Raw genomic sequence first — 18,611 nt, forward strand, 5'->3', positions numbered from 1 at the left:
AACCCATAAATAAACGAAATATTCAGAATGAGTTTTTCCCTTGCATCGGAATGTGCGGTGATGTGAGGGGTGGATGGTAAGAGATTATATACTGGTGGAAGTAAACCTGTGAGAAGGGGTCGTGAGTCGTGCTTGGGTAGCTCAGTCAGTAGAGTACTTGTCCGAGAAAGCAAAGGTCCCGAGTTCGAGTGTCAGCCTAGTACACAGTTGTAATCTCCTAAGCAGTGTCAAATAGAATTTTAAGTACGGAAATAGAGTGGTGGTTACGCTTTTTCTGTCGTGTGCAACGAATTTCAATATATGTTGCCCTGCTTTGCAAGTCTTTGGCCATTGTCAGTGAAAGTGACCATTCCGTCCCGTTAGGAGGCCGGCTGGAGGACAGTGGCGCTCCTATTTAAGGGAATGTGCTGGCTCGTTTGAGGGTGTGGCGAAACAAGCGCTGTATCATTTGAGAGATATAGAGGTGAGCCAGTGTGCCGGGACTTACCCCAGGTCACTGCTACGAGTGCCACGTCTCCGTAAGCGTCTGTGCATAGCACACAAGTATTGCACCATAACTGAGAATGAAATTAAAAGTTAAAGTTGCTTTTTCAAAATTTTTCAACATATACTTTAGTGTAATAATGTTTAAATTGTCACGTATCAGATTGATTAGGTCAATATTTTACCTAAATACATCGTTTTAAGGAAACAAATTGTGGCGCTAAATAATAAAGCAAGGAAGCCAGAAATCGCTCATAATGTGCAGGTGTATCTCAAAATTAACTGGTACAAGTCTTAACGTGATTAAAGTAATATTTTGATCAGAATCCACGGTTTTAAGAAGAACTGAAGGCGCTAAATATTAGACCTAGAAACGTGAAAATTTGTGTGACGCTTCGGTTCAATATGAAAATAATATCTACGTGAACCCATTAAGCTAACTATAATAGTTTTCGAGTAATTTACTGAAAACTAAATTTGGAACAAAAATGTCCTTATTTGTAGTAGGTTTAGTGTCTGTTATACTAATCCTAGAAAGTTTTGGTTACAGCACGTGATGAAACCTATAAAATAATACAGCTATAACTAGTTTTAGGACTTTGATGTTAATAACAACCATTACAAGGTTTCTTAAAGATGTAGTTAAGAGCCGGCCGAAGTGGCCGTGCGGTTAAAGGCGCTGCAGCCTGGAACCGCAAGACCGCTACGGTCGCAGGTTCGAATCCTGCCTCGGGCATGGATGTTTGTGATGTCCTTAGGTTAGTTAGGTTTAACTAGTTCTAAGTTCTAGGGGACTAATGACCTCAACAGTTGAGTCCCATAGCGCTCAGAGCCATTTGAACCATTTTTTTTTTGTAGTTAAGATGTCATGTTCTACGGTCAGTTCTGTACTGAAAATTCTAGAAGGCAAAGTTTTAATGCAGGTGAGATACAACTTTTTCTGTGATTTTAACCAGTTTACCTACATGCATACAAAAATACGAAGATTCGAAATTGATTCGTAACATTGTTATTTAATATTGTGTGTCCGAGAAAGCGGCCGTTTAGAGACTGCTACAGTGTGCATAGGACGGATGACAGCAGGTGCTCCCTTGGCCGTCCGCTGCGCCACATATATAAATACAGCCCGAGAGGCGAGACTAGGCTTTACTTCGCACCCAGCTACCGTAAGATCCGCGTCAGTCAAACGCCGGAGTGCGCGCTGCCTCCGATGACGTCAGAGACAGGCTGTTACAAAGCGTTTATTTTCGGTAATAATAGATAGTGAACTCGCGAGGAATGTACACCGTCCTGGATCGCTTAGATTTCGTAAAAGTATACTGTCAGTGCGCCGCCCGTAACTTTAACAAATCCGTGTAGCAAGTGGTGACAATTATTTTCCAGTTTTATGGCGAGCATTTATTTTGATTATCAGTAGTCAGGGCGAAAGACAGTTTAGTAGGAACTTACTGTAGAGGTCGCCTATGAACTAACTGCTCATAATGCTGTCAGTATGAACATAATGAATATTACAATGTTGTGCGTGTGAAACTTGACCAAATATATGTATCAATTATGAATCGTGATTTATTTTGAAAGAATATTCTTAAGAATTTATTTTATTTACTAGCGATTCATCAAGAACATTAACACATTTAATCACACCACGTAAGCATGGAAGTAGTTGCCAGGGAGCAACTAATGAAATCATAACCAAATTCCTTTCAACAAATGGGAATTCTATTCACTTTAATAGTGCCTAAAAGCATTCTTTAAAGAAACAGATTTAAAATTATAATCAGAAAGCACCCTCTACCGAACAACCTGAACCGCAGGTTGCTCTAACCCGCCCCTACTCCGCAAGGGAAAAACGGACCACCCAATTTATAAACAACCACCTTCCCGAAGGGTGGGCAAACGGAGAAGAATGGTGGGACGACCCCAAAGCAAAACGGCTGGTGACCTCACCAAGAAAACAAGTGGAATTTAACAAGAGTAAATCAAACAACATATCACCAGCCCAAGGGTATACTGCCGCTTCATAGTGTCCAACGGGCACAATATTTCGGCGGCAGGTGGTCGCGAAGACGTGGGCGTGGGAATCTGTTGTAGCGTCGATGTGCTTGCTACGTCCGCCCTGGTCGCCAGTTCGTACTTCTTGCTGAGAGTCTTCTTAATTACATTCAATACCGGGTCCCAAGCCTTGCTGACATTGTAGCCGCAATCTCGGTTGATAAGATCTTCCCTGGTGCGAATTTCGATAGCCTCCCTTATAACGCTGTCCCAATATTTAGAGGTCTGAGCCAGGATCTTGGTACGAACATAATCCATCTCGTGTTTCTCGGACAAACAGTACTCTGCTACCGCCGACTTATTTGGATATTTCAGTCGAGTGTGCCTTTGACGTTCTCGGCAACTATCTTCGATGGTGCGTACTGTTTGTCCGATATAAATCTTATATATATCGGTCTGTTCGAGCAACAAATACGCCGGGAGAAACTGAAGAATCACAACATATCACCAATCACTTAACTTCTAATGAACTGTGATTTCTCGAGAGGACCTGGCGCAGCACCCCTAAATCGCTCTCCCGAAACGTCCGCTGCCAGCAGCTTCAACGGACGCAGGAAGGCGCGCCGACCTCGCGTCTCACGGAGTCGCAGCTCGCCCCCCCCCCCAGACTGATGTCGTGGGTTGACTCCTGTTGCTCTCGTGTCGATCGCGAAGTCACTAGCCCTCACTATACGCCGCGGCCCACTGGACTCACGTGGCGACCTCACATGCGCCGACGCTCAACACGGACAAGTCATCTTGTGTCTCAGTGCGCGACCGACCAACCGATCGATCCAACCGCCAATGACCATTGCCTGAGCAAACTCGAGCAGACTAGCGGCCTAACGCGCAGACTCGCTGAGTTCCCTTACTGGCGGAGTGGAAAGACTCTCATTTTTCCGGCTTGAAAGGTTGATCCGAACGACAGACATACTAGCACTCCGAACGACAGACAGACACAAACTGCCTAACAAATGCGGACGAGAGACAGATTAGAAAGCTGAGGACGAGAGACCGACCCAGACTCACCGACTGACGAGCTCATAGCGCCCTTTAATTGCAGGTGAACAGGCAACCTTTCCCCTTTCCCACCAGAGAGAGATACCAAAGCTGCGATTGCCACAGCGGCGCCACCGCCAGAAACGGAGGGCGTCTGCTACACACTACGCGCTGTGGCGCGCTGTTCAAAACAGCAATTTTTACCGCGACTCAAATTAAAACTCATAATCTTCATTTATAATCGTAGTCCTGATCCTGATGAGCAAATAGACAAATAGAAACATTTCTTTCAGTGGGCTGGACAAGAATGTGGACTTGCAGACAGGGAACTATGTTTAGTATGTTCTCCTCGCGGAAGGGGCCGCGCGGTTAGAGGCGCCAAGTCGCGGACTGCGCGGCCCCTCCCGCCGGAGATTCGAGTCCTCCCTCGAGCATGGGTCTGTGTGTTGTTTTTAGCATAGGCTAGTTTAAGTTAGTTTATGTAGTGTGTAAGTCTAGGGACCGATGACCTCTGCAGTTTGGTCCCTTATGAACTTGCACACATTTGAACATTTTTTTTTAGTATGTTCTCCATCACTTTCTGGCTGACCACAGAAATAGTTGCCAGGCTCTCGTAAAAGACGGCGAACAATATTTAGAACAGTTCTGATTTCATCCTATGACTAATGATTATTATTATGATAAGCAACCGGCCGCCCCACGAGGAGGCAATCGAATCGACTGAGTAGAGGTGCTCATTGCTGTCTGTGAGCAATGTTGACCATGGTGTGTTTTCCCCAGTTTTGCACAGCTGAGTACGGAAGAAGTGGCAGCCTGGCCTTGTGATCACTGCCGTCAGTCAGCGTTGCGGTTTACCCCTTGTGACGATCTCGATAAATATTGAGGGACCCTCTAGTCATAAGAGTGTTTTATTAGCAGACATGTGCTGTAAGCATAAATGCGACGTATTGTTGGTGCAGGAAACACACCGGGGAGCCACCAGCCACAGACCTAAAATAGCAGAAATGGATTTGGTCACTGAAAGACCTCACGACAAGTATGGGAGTGCGATTCTCATCAGACCCGGGCTCAACGTAACATCAGCCACAATGACAGAAGTAAATAACATTGAAGTACTTCCCATTCGCGCCCAGAAGTTCTCTGTGACGTCTGTGTGCAAACCACCAGATGTGGACTTTGTTTTTCATGAACCAAACGATTTTACATCTGACCATATTAATTTTGTCATGGGCGATTTCAACTGCCATGGTGAAGCATGGGGATATAATGAGACTGATGAGAATGGTGTACAGCTTGAATCCTGGGCTGACACTAATGACCTACAACTCATTCATGACCCAAAACAGCCAGCATCGTTCAACAGCAGAAGATGAAGAAGGGGATATAATCCTGACAACATCTTTGTGAGTAGGAAGTTGGCAGCACAGTGCCCAAAGCTTGTTGAAGAACCTATCCCAAGTACACAACACAGACCCGTCACTTGTATTGTGAATGCCATGGTTAAACCAGAGGAGGTGCCTTTCCGAAGACGGTTTAATTTCAAAAAGGCAGACTGGCAGGAATTTAAAGAGCAATTGGACGCAGATATTGAGAAAATCCCTCCTCGACCAGATGAGTATGGTAGATTTATCGATCTTGTGAAAGGGACCTCAAGGAAAAACATCCCAAGGGGTTGCCGTACTCAGTGCATCCAGGGTCTGACCGGCAGCAGCAAGGTCTTACTTGACAGGTACCAAAATCTGTTCACTCAGGACCCCTTCAGCGAAGATACGATGGAGGCTGGGGAGGAACTAATGCAGGCTACTGTTGAGGATAAGAGATCACGGTGGTGCAAACTAGTCGAGAATCTTGACATGAAACAAAACAGCAGACGTGCATGGAAATTACTGAAGAACTTACGTGGGGACCCAACTGACCACCACCAGAAGAACAACGGGGTAACAGCAAATCAGATTGCTCGCCAACTTCCGAAGAATGGGAAAACCAAAGGGAAAAGAGAAAGGGAAAGAGTTATACCCCAAGAACAAAAAGATTACGGACTCCTCAATGCTTCAATCACAGCAACCGGAGCTGGAAGTCGCCATTCAGAGTATGAAACTGAATGAGGCCGCTGGAACTGATGACCTTAGAAAGGAGCAGATAAAACAGTTTGGGCCCAAAGCTCCAAACTGGTTACTACAAATGATGAACACCTGTATGAAATAGCTGAATATTCCAAAACTATGGCTTTACTAAAACCTGGCAAGGAGATAAAGGACCCCAAAAGTTACAGACCAGTGTCACTTCTATGCCATCTCTATAAGATACTGGAGCGGATGATTCCCAACCGGGTGGCAGAAACTATAGATGGAAAGCTCATAAAGGAACAAGCCGGTTTCAGACCAGGAAGATCTTGTTGTGGGCAAATACTTAATCTGACGCAACATATAGAAGATGGGTTTGAAAAAAAATTAATAACTGGAGCAGCTTTCATAGATCTTACTGCTGCATACGACACGGTAAACCACAGAAAGCTATTGCGCAAATTATATCACCTCACAGGGGACTGTAGTTTGACGATGGTTATTGGTAGTCTTCTGCAGAATCGAAGATTTTATTTCTCCCTAAGTGGTAAGAACAGTAGATGGCGACTGCAGAAGAATGGCTTACCACAAGGAAGTGTACTTTCTCCCATCCTTTATAATGTGTACGCTAATGACCAACCTATACCTCAAGATGCAAGACTGTTCGTATATGCTGATGACACAGCTGTGGTGGTCCAGGGGTCCAATTTTGATGCAACATCTGGAAATCTCTCTAGAGCGCTTGAAGAACTGGCTCAATACTACGACGCCAATCACCTCAAGCCAAACCCTGACAAAACCCAAGTATGTGCTTTCCATCTGCGTAATAGAGATGCTGGAGTTGAGCTCGACGTTACATGGCAAGGTAAGAAGCTGAAGCACTGTCCAACACCTAAATACATTGGGGTTGTACTTGACAGAACGCTTTCCTTCAAGCAGCATTGCCAAAACACCAAGGCTAACAAACTATGAATGGGGAGCTCAACCATCAGTACTGAGAACATCAGCACTTGTTCTGTGTGTTTCTGCAGCAGACTATGCAGCGCCAGTATGGGAAGCATCTGCACATGCTAAACAGGTTGATGTAAGTGTAAATGAGACAATGCGAATTGTGACAGGCTGTCTTAGACCCACACCAAAGGGTAATTTGTACCTACTTGCTGGAATTGCCCCATTCAAGATCAGAAGGCAGGTGGCAGCAGACGCTGAGAGAACAAAGAAACAAACAGATTCTCGACACCCACTGAATGAGCACGTCACTCAGGCTCGGAGGCTTAGGTCTAGAAATAGCTTTATTGCAAGAACTAAGATACTTGACGGTTCACAGGAAGGTAATAGAGTCCGTACATGGGAGAATGAACAAACCGCACTGCAGATAATACCAAAAGAGCAAATGGCACCTGGAAACAAACTTCCTTATACAGTGTGGAGAACACTAAATAGGCTGAGGGCTGGTGTACCCAGATGCAAAAGTAATCTATGCAAGTGAGGACTGCTGACTAACGATGACGACGTTCTTTGCGGATGCGGAGAAGTACAAGACGAGGCACATCTTCTCATGTGCCGACTACTGCCGGAGCCCTGCAGTTTTAGTACCCTGCTACAAGCCAACGACAAAGCCGTAGCGGTGGCTAATTATTGGAAAAATAAAATTTGATCTGGACACGGAAAGGTAAAGTGAGCGTTGTGGTTTGACCGGCCTTACACCTTACATCACTGCGGCAGTGTGCAGTTAGTTTATCTACTCGAAGCGGTGCAAATGTTGATGGCGAGCGTTCACTTTGGCATTTTCTGAGATTTTATGCCTGCTCCTCAAAGTTTTTCGTTCTTCGGTTTCTTGGTTACATGCGTCGCTGCTTGAGTTGTTTAAAGTTTTTCTGCTGTACTTGTTGCAACCACGCATAGAGAGACGTCGTCTGACTCTGCAAGAATTTCAATACCAGGTTAACTGCACCACCTAATCGACTATCACGATTTATGGGACATCGAAGCATAAGACTTTTTAAGTACTATCTAACCCAAATTATAAAGAACACTACAGAGTTAATTTCTATCTTCATAATCAAAGTGAACATTTATCAAAAAATCTAAGCTTCTGGAATTTTTTAGATTTACTACTCTATATTGTTTACAACAATCTAGCGCGCAAGTCCACTTCTCTTGTAAATTATTCTGTAACTTTTTTCTGTCTGAGGTCGGAGATACCGGATGTAGGCATTTACTGGCAATAAGTGACCTATTTCTTATATTTAGTAGTGTGCAATACTTTCAGAATCGATTACCCTCCTCATTTCTTTTGTCATGAACATAATTTTCATTCTAATTTTACGATTTATAGCGGCCGACACCATGAAGTTGGAAGCTGGTTGTTCGATGATAAAACGATCGAATACTATTATTGTTCTGTCGTTAACTCTTAGTTGATCGAAAACAGAAGCTCGTGATATTAATTTGCCTATAGTTTCCCTTGTCTTAGGTAACTTTCGGCATAGTATTTGTTCCCAGCTGATCGGTCACACATCATCGAAGAATGAGGTCACCGAACATACTCACTGGCTTGATGCGCTGACTTTATTTTTACTGATGTTGTATGTTTAAAAGTTAATAACTTTCATTTTTAAGACTTATCAGTTTACTTGCACTTCACGGGGAAAAAGATATTTTCCCGTCATCAGTGAAATATGCTTCACTGACACGATAATTAACTCTTAAGTCTTATACCATTCGCAATATTTTGAATTATCACTTATTGAGAAATTTTTCATTAAAATATATCAATATCCAAGGCAGGCAAGTTACATCTAGCGCCTAATGTGGAGCTCGAAAAAAGTGAATTTTTTTATCAGCTTTAATTACAAACTGTACTGCTTTTCTGTTAAATGTTTGTTGACTGACGCTGGAAAGAAATTATAAATTAATCCTTGGATGACAAAAGGGTAATCGAAAAACGAAATTTTACATTGGTGCTGATGTAAAGATTTCTGATACTGAATGAAGCAGTGCTACATCACTTATAACTATATAGACACCGTAGTTCTGTCACTTGCATTTGCATGTCACGATCTGTCAAATATTGCATTGAATAGTTCATATCCATATTCAGTCATTGTAAATTCTAATTTTCAGAAATTTTTAATTTTTAAATTCTATTGTCGTGAGAAATCGGGTAGAATATGGCCGACTGTCAAGTATGAGGGTTTTTAAGGAGTGAAGATACTCTTCTGTTGTTTTATGTAGTGACATCCATTTTGTATATTTGCATGGTATGTTAATTCTGCTGCGTATAACTTTGTTGAATTACTTTTTATGTTCAAAACAACCAATTTTAATACTATTTCTTGGCATGTGGTGTGACTAAGTTTGGAAAGTTAGTAAAGATGGATACAGTGAATGATATAGATACCGAATCTAATGTCTATGGCGGCAGTGTAGCAGATCCGACAATGCTGGACATAGATACCGCCACTTCTGAACGCCAAATGGATGTGCAATACCAATGCAGTGATGAAGTTCTGCAAACTAGTAAAATTTCCGATCTACTCGTCCTTATGGAGCTCTGTAGTAAATTAGGCACCATGATGAACGATAATTTTGATCGAGTAGTGCAGGAACAGACCATTCAAATAAACACTGCTCTTCATTGAGTTACAAATGAACAGTTAAAAGCGAATTTACAGCAGTTTGCTAAAGAGCGTGCTCCACGCATCAATGTCACTCTTGACCGTTTTGAAACGAACAAATGGCGCAGATCAGTAATAGCTTCGAAACCATTAGGACAGAGATATCTAATTTAAAGCATACCTAAAAGGAAATGGCAGTCGCAGTTAAAAAGCTAGCAGTTTACGTCATTGTATTAGAAGTGGCTTACCTAACGCTGGAGGGTAATGATACACAGTTGATTTGGTCAGTATACAGGTATCCAATATCAATGAATATCTTGTCGCAGAAGGAACAAAATTTTCGGTAGAGTTTAACAGGTGATTAAGCGAAAAAGATTGTCTGGTTAGCGAAAAGCTTGCGGCAGAGCTACGTGCAGCTATGCAGTCTGTTAGCACAGAAGTCTCATTGGAACCGGGAAATGCTTTATGAATTATGGCACAAAAGATGTACACAAGACCTGCCTGAGTGATGCAACAGAATGACTATCCAGGTCACTGACCTGCAGCAAGAGATTACTATGGAGAAAGGCATGTCATGTGATTAGTCATCCGAACCTGTTCGCGAAAGTGAAATTTATGAGACAATAGGTCCCTATAATACACTCCTGGAAATGGAAAAAAGAACACATTGACACCGGTGTGTCAGACCCACCACACTTGCTCCGGACACTGCGAGAGGGCTGTACAAGCAATGATCATACGCACGGCACAGCGGACACACCAGGAACCGCGGTGTTGGCCGTCGAATGGCGCTAGCTGCGCAGCATTTGTGCACCGCCGCCGTCAGTGTCAGCCAGTTTGCCGTGGCATACGGAGCTCCATCGCAGTCTTTAACACTGGTAGCATGCCGCGACAGCGTGGACGTGAACCGTATGTGCAGTTGACGGACTTTGAGCAAGGGCGTATAGCGGGCATGCGGGAGGCCGGGTGGACGTACCGCCGAATTGCTCAACACGTGGGGCGTGAGGTCCCACAGTACATCGATGTTGTCGCCAGTGGTCGGCGGAAGGTGCACGTGCCCGTCGACCTGGGACCGGACCGCAGCGACGCACGGATGCACGCCAAGACTGTAGGATCCTACGCAGTACCGTAGGGGACTGCACCGCCACTTCCCAGCAAATTAGGGACACTGTTGCTCCTGGGGTATCGGCGAGGACCATTCGCAACCGTCTCCATGAAGCTGGGCTACGGTCCCGCACACCGTTAGGCCGTCTTCCGCTCACGCCCCAACATCGTGCAGCCCGCCTCCAGTGGTGTCGCGACAGGCGTGAATGGAGGGACGAATGCAGTCTTGTCGTCTTCAGCGATGAGAGTCGCTTCTGCCTTGGTGCCAGTGATGGTCGTATGCGTGTTTGGCGCCGTGCAGGTGAGCGCCACAATCAGGACTGCATACGACCGAGGCACACAGGGCCAACACCCGGCATCATGGTGTGGGGAGCGATCTCCTACACTGGCCGTACACCACTGGCGATCGTCGAGGGGACACTGAGTAGTGCACGGTACATCCAAACCGTCATCGAACCCATCGTTCTACCGTTCCTAGACCGGCAAGGGAACTTGCTGTTCCAACAGGACAATGCACGTCCGCATGTATCCCGTGCCACCCAACGTGCTCTAGAAGGTGTAAGTCAACTACCCTGGCCAGCAAGATCTCCGGATCTGTCCCCCATTGAGCATGTTTGGGACTGGATGAAGCGTCGTCTCACGCGGTCTGCACGTCCAGCACGAACGCTGGTCCAACTGAGGCGCCAGGTGGCAATGGCATGGCAAGCCGTTCCACAGGACTACATCCAGCATCTCTACGATCGTCTCCATGGGAGAATAGCAGCCTGCATTGCTGCGAAAGGTGGATATACACTGTACTAGTGCCGACATTGTGCATGCTCTGTTGCCTGTGTCTATGTGCCTGTGGTTCTGTCAGTGTGATCATGTGATGTATCTGACCCCAGGAATGTGTCAATAAAGTTTCCCCTTCCTGGGACAATGAATTCACGGTGTTCTTATTTCAATTTCCAGGAGTGTACAATGCGTCACAATGAAGGGAAAGGGGTATCAGTTAGCGGAATCAGAGGAGCCCTCCAACACACACCATTAGGTGGCTCGCCGAGTCTATTATAGATGTAGATGTAGATGAAGTAGGGCAAGATAGCCCATAAACTGAACATTCATCCGAATCTGTGGCGCCTACACCCACTTTAACTGCAGTACTTGCTTCTAAAAGTCTTCCAAAGCATCGTTTATTTGAAATATCCTGGAGAAGAAATCACCACTTCCCATGGTTTTTATAAAGGGTTTTAGAGGGGTAACACCCAAGGTCTGGAAAGAGAAACAAAAGAGTCAGCCCGCCACTGTTTATTTTCGGGTGACACAGCCCTCTGGGCGACAGAAACTGCAGAAAACAGCTCAACCGGCGATAGAGAGGGCGTTCCTGACTGGCTAAGTACCAGTCAGGGTGCGCACAAGGACACTCCGACAGGAGGTTTTCAATGCGAAGGTGTATAACGCCAAACATGATAGTCTCAGGAAGTATTTTGAAAGGTACATCAGCAAAATGCGCTGTTGGGGTTGCCTCATAGCACATAAAGACAAGAAGTAAGGTAACTAATTTTTAAATAATTATATCAAAGTATGAAAGATGGTTAATCATTGACAGCAGACAAGACTGCATTATACTGACATCTGATCTCTTCGAGCTCGCTCAAGAAAGAGGTACAGAATCATTTACAAGACAAATGAACTTGTACACTAGTTTGTTATAAACAAAATAGAATAGTAATTCCACAAAATTCCAGAAGCTTTGCTTCTTTGAGAAATATGTACTTTAATTACGAAGAGAAAAATTAACTCTTTGTTTTTCTTTATAATTTTCTCGCACTGATTTAGATAGAGCTTAAAAGGGTCATGCTTCGTCGCCGCCTCGAATGCTGGAATATATTGCATAAGCAGTCTACACTTTAAGCATTCAGTCCCATCATGGGTGCAACAACTGTCAGTCTGGTATATCATATTGGTTTCAGCACAAACAGACAAATCATGGAATGAATAAATGCGTTGTTGGATAGCTTTGTTAAAAATTTGTGGTTACAATAGATAACTGAAATTAATACTGACAAGCATTGTTATGCCACATATATGTTGGTGTTGTCGCCAACGATAAAGCATCTTAGTGCCGAATGATAGTTTAGAAACGAATTGATCTATATGGCCCACGTAAATATTGCGTTTAATGTTTTTTTCCCTCGTCATTTGGCATTTGGACATAGCTCACGGGAAAAACAACTAGAAAAAACCAGAGCGAGAGATACAAATTCTCATCTCTTATCCGTCTTTCATAAAGGTGTTTTACACAGTTCAGTGATAGATGAAAAATTTCACAGTGAAATCCCCGAATAGACTTAAAATTTGTATTGCCTCTCTGCATTCTTGATTTCATAGGGTCTGCATACGTATGTAAACTGTGGATCAACTCTTAAATCTTCTCGATCACCTGTAAGTAGTTTTGTGAAAGTTAATAAAATTCATTTCACATACCACATTCGCTTCGTTTAAGAACATGTTAAATGTCTGCATGTAGAGATGTCTCTTGTTTTTAACACAAATATTTTCTTTTAAAAGTTGAGTCAGTTTCTGATTTTACAGTGTTGTATTGAGGAGGAGGAGGAGGAGATTGGTCCCGTCGACAACGAGGTCATTAGAGATGGGGCACAAGGATTATGGAAGGATGGATAGGGAAGTCGACCGTGCCCATTCAAAGGAGCCATCCCGGCACGTTGTATCGATGTTGGTTGACAGACAGCTACAGATGTGTGACATGATGGCGGGGAGGCGACAGTTAGCAACAGACCATTAACCCCGGTATCCTGTGAGAGGTCGGCACCAACCTCAGTGTTGCCTTCGCAGGAAACTGCCGACTCTCGCATACCAAGTCTTCAAACAGCTCACCATAGGAGATCATGAAACAGTTAAAAGGGCAGTATCAATGCTATGTAGAAATCTGGCAGACGCTTTGCTGTCCTGGAATTAAATCTGGTGAATACATTCATTTTATGAGAAAATTTAATTTACTTATACAGGGTGAAAAGTATTTAAACCGACAAACTCTGGGAGGTTGTAGAGGACATCAAAACAAATATTTTTCCCTAACGTCATTTTTTCCTATGAGGAGTATTTAAACTGGTAAAGGAAGATTTCTCTGGCGGCAAATTAACTAAACCAACAAGTAATTTTCCATTATTTATGACTAAGAAATAACACATTAACACAACCCAATTTCAATTACAGTAGATTTTCAAAAATGCCTCCATTGACATGCAAACAAAGGTTACACCGTCGGATCATGTTCTGTATGACACGGGCAAAAACCTCAGGAGTATCCTGCATTGTTCCTGCTGCTGCTACTATCCGGGCAACCAGATCATCTTCTGATGCAACAGGAGTTGCGTAAACAAGGTTGCACATCTCTCCCCACACAAAAAAGTCCAGAGGGGACATATATGGGGATCGAGCAGGCCATGGTGCAGGACCACCTCTGCCAATCCACGTTTCTGGGAACCGTCGGTCCAAGAATTGACGCACACGACGCCTGAAATGTGCCGTCGCCCCGTCATGTTGGAACCACATGTGTTGTCTTGTAGGGAGCGGGACGTCTTCCAGCAATTCTGGCAATGCTCTGGCGAGAAAATTTTAATAGTGCCTGCCATTTAGTGGCCTAGGTAGCAGATACGGCCCAATTAAACAGTCCCCAACAACACCGACCCACACATTAACAAAGAACCGCACTTCATGCGTGCTAGTAACTGTGGCATGTGGGTTATCCTCACTCCAAACATGCGAATTGTGCATGTTGAAGACTCCATCACACCACACCCGAACGTTGATTCGTCGGTAAACAACACAGAGTATGGAAATGTAGGATGCATTTCACACTGTTCCAGGTACCACTGCGAAAACTGTGCTCTGGGTGGATAATCAACTGGTTCCAGGTTGTGAACACGCTGTAAGTGAAATGGACGTTACAATTTCTCTCGAAGGACTGTTCTTACATTCGTCTGATTCGTCCCCACGTTCCCATGTTACGTGCAATTGCACGATTGCTGATTGAAGGATCCCGCTCCACATGCTGCAAGATAGCTTCCTCAAATTGCAGCGTTCTTACTGTGCGACGGCGTCCCTGTCCAAGTTATCTGCTAAATGACCCGGTCTCTCGCAAACGTTGGTACACAGCAGCAAAGGTCGTATGAAGCGGGATACGGCGATTAGGATATTGTTTTGATAAACCCGCTGTGCAGTTCGTCCGTTGTGGTGCGCTACGTAGTACGCACCAACCATATCATTGTACTCACTCCAGGTGTATCGCTCCATTAGTAAACAGAGACAATGCACTACTACACTGACGGACAGCAGTTTCCTACAACTGAAGAGCGTAATACGCCCTCTAACAACTAAAGATCGTAATTCGGTCTCTAACAACTGAAGAGCGTAATACGGCTTCCACTGGTTTAAATAATACCCATAGGAAGAAATGACATTAGGGAAAAACATTTGTTTTGATGTCCCCAACAACCTCCCAGAGTTTGTCGGTTTAAGTAGTTTTCACCCTGTATACACATTAGTATGATTCACAGTCGTTGGGGACGTGTATTTTCCACCATTTGTTAGTTAGTAACCCTTTTTACTGGGTCTAACCTTTTACATCATTTCAGACTAAACCCGCTCTCTTAGGATGCAGCACAGTATTCAGCTTGTTAACAGTCTTCATTTACATAAGTGCCCACCACTTGCATTAAGTGAGTACCCCTGTAATGCATATGCGTTCGCTTTGCACCCTTTGAAATATTCACCCATCGCGCATGCAGACCGACACGTGCGACAAATGGGTCTGCAGCAGTCATTATTGCTGGCCACCGGCATGATAGTCGTTCAGTTCGTTGCTACAGCTGTACAGTTTTCGCGTGTGCTTAAAAGTGCTTCGTTTTAACACCACCTGCAGTGAACGAACGAGTTGGTGTGACTAGCATTAGAATCCGGCCATCCCGATTTAGGTCTTCAATGATTTCCCTAAATCGCTACAATGCCGGGGTGGATTCTTCGAAAGGGCATGACCGATTTCCTTCCCCGCCCTTGAATTAGTCCGGGCTTGTGGTCCATCCGTAATGGTTTCGAGGTTGACGGGACGCTAAACGTTAATTTTCCTTCATTCTTCCCTGCCACCTGCGGTGTTCACAGAAGATGGAATGTGTCCTTGAATTAACCACAAGATTACATCCTACACCTGTTCGGCTGAGGTGAGTACACATTCAATATGCATATTCAAATGTTTTCAATTGTTCGTCCGTCTGCATGCTTGTTTGTTAACTAGAAGCTCATATGGGCGAGTACCACGTAATTCCTTTACTGAACTGTTACGAAATGTTTCGCCTTCATAGTATCCAACCTGACATCAGCGGACCATGAATTTTATTATTCATGGGTGGTTTTCTTAATTCTACAGCACTGCATTTTGCCGCTAAAATTTTGCATTCTAAATGACTTCAACTGGTTCAAAAACTTTGTATTTGGGTTTCGTCGTGGTTAATTGTGATAACTTCAACTGTTTTTTCTTAACAGTGCTTAAACTGTAAATTATGCAAATGAGCGATCTGAGGAATTATGAGTAACATGTGCATCCACGTAATCTATGTTGGACACTTGTCATTTTAATCTCATCTCGCACGTTGTTCCTGGTGTCTTGCATTTTTCACTTCAAGTCAAAATATCAAATCACAGAACCTGTAATCGCTCGTTTACTTGGCACAAATAGTTCCTAAACGTTCGGTGGCTCACCTCACTGCTTTAAGGGCCCATACTCCTCAGTCATCCTATAATATAAGCGACTTTTACAATTACTTTCTGGAAAAACTAATGAAGTAATCAATGTAAATCATTATGGACGTTACTTATTAATTGTTGGACAATATTTTCCGATTTTTTAAAGAAATTCAGTCATCGTTAAGCCCTCCTTTCGAGGAGTTAAAATTGTTCTGTCCATAATGAAATGAGTCCTTGACGGAAGTCCTGCTGTCTGCAAATCTTCTCTGAAATCAAAAGGCAAACAATTTCCTTAATCTGTAGGGCATGTGTACTGAGTAATATCACAGTTTTCTTGAAAGTTGACAAAATAAAGAAATGACGGATATTTGAATCAAAGACGTATTTAGTCGTGTGGTTTTTGTCACGTTTTTGCAGTAACTAATTAATAAATTTAAATTAAGAAAACTGACTTATTACTCCCTGCGGACGTGCCACAGCAATAACTGAGCCACATTTCCTAAAGATATATTTATTAGTGTGCTTGCAATCCATTCCATTGTATCTCAAGCTGACGGAATAGACTGTGGGTCTTATAATGCCATCATTCTGAAATTTTACTTAATGGTTCATCGGGCATGTTCGCAAGAAGTAAAATGGTAATTTTTTACTTTAATTTATTCATTAGTTATTGCAAATAACACGACCAAAAGCACACAACGAATTTGCACTTTTATTCCATTCTTCCGAAAGCCCGCTATCTTATTATTTGGTCAAATTTCAAAAAAACTGTGTTATTACTCGGTGCACAATATTCTATATATGCAGCATTTTTTTTTTCTGAGAGTATTTGGAGACTTCAGGATTTCCGTTATAGACACACATCACTTTGGACAGAACAACTTTAACTCATCGGATGAGGCGCTGGATGATGATTTAATTTCTTTTTAAAAAATCAGAAAATGTTGTGCAAGAACCAATAAATGATGTGCAAAAACTTTACGTTGATTCCTTCATTAACTCCTCCAAAAAATCGTGAAAATCGCTCGTTTGATAGACTGATTAATGATAATGGACGCTTAAATTATGCATTTTTAAGGTTAATAAATTTGTCAAACAGCACTGCCATTTTCTGCATTGCCACTCAAGTGGCTATTGAAAGGTTTGAAACTTCCCCTTTGAATGTAAAGAATGACTGTGCTGGTAAAACTTCTACGTTACTTGATTATCAAACTCCAGAGTGAAGCTGAACGTACCGAGACTGTTTTCTCTTTACTTATTCTGATCATTTCTAAACTGACACAATATTTTAGGGCAACGCAGTCTGACTTTTAGTAATCCCAACAAAACACTAGCCCTGACTAACAATAACTTATACCCTTCATGTTTCACTTACCTCACAAAAATTTTCGTTACTGGAACTACTGGAATACCGCGAGCGCCAATACAATAAATGATTCTAATTACTGAAGGCACTAACTTCTGATAAGCCTATAGTTAGCAAATGAAAGATTTTGATGGAGAACAAACAATGTATTTACCTTAATAGTTAATAGTGTTAAAAACTCTGGTATTTCTTTCCCCACATCCATCATTCCTGGCGGCTCCCCTCCTCCCCTCCAACTGCCCAGCACTACACTGGCGAATAACTTCCAACAACGAGTCCAACCAGCCACAGACTGCACACAGCGCAGTCAGCGATTTTAATAAAGATCGCTGCATCGCGTTACCAACATAAAAACCTAAACAGCCTACTTACAGGTTAAGAGTATGCTATTATGTATTCTTCTCAGTACTTCAAGTTGAGCCGTGGTAAAAATACATGTTTTGAAGAGCGCCCCGCAGCGTGTAGTGTGAAGCAGTCGCCCTCCGTTTTTGGCGGTGGCGCCGCTGTGGCAATTGGAGCTTTGGTGTCTCCCTCTGGTGGGAAAACGGAAAGGTTGCCTGTTCACGTGCATTTAAGGGGCACTATGAGCTCGCCAGTCGAGCAGTCTGGTTCATCCTCCCGTCCCCAGCTTGCTAGGCTCCCTCTCGTCCGCATTTGTTAGGCAGTTAGTGTCTGTCTGCCGTTCGGAGTGCTAGTATGTCTGTCGTTCGGATCAGCCTTTAAAGCCGGCAAAATGAAAGTCTTTCCACTCCGCCAGTTAGAGATCTGAGTAAGTGGTCGCCCGGTCGGGGCTTAGTTCCTGCATTTGAGTCTGCGCGTTAGGCCGCCAGTCTGCTCGAGTTTGGCTCAGGCAATGTTATTGGCGGTTGGATCGATCGGTTGGTCGGTCGCGAACTGAGACACAAGATGACTTGTCCGTCTTGAGCGTCGGCGCATGTGAGGTCGCCACGTGAGTCCAGTGGGACGCGCCGTATAGCGAGGGGTAGTGGCTTCGCGGCCGGCACGAGAGCAACAGGAGTCAACCCACGACATCGGTCTGGCCGGTGCGAACTGCGACGCCGTGAGACGGGAGATCGGCGCGCCTTCCTGCGTCCGTTGAAGCTGCTGGCAGCGGACGGTTCCGGAGAGCATTTGGGGGGTGCTGTGCCATGTCTTCTCCAGCAATCGCAGTTTATTAGAAGTTAAGTGATTGGTGATACATTG

Source organism: Schistocerca serialis, chromosome 2 (genome assembly GCF_023864345.2).
Source record: "Schistocerca serialis cubense isolate TAMUIC-IGC-003099 chromosome 2, iqSchSeri2.2, whole genome shotgun sequence".
Lineage (NCBI taxonomy): Eukaryota > Metazoa > Arthropoda > Insecta > Orthoptera > Acrididae > Schistocerca > Schistocerca serialis.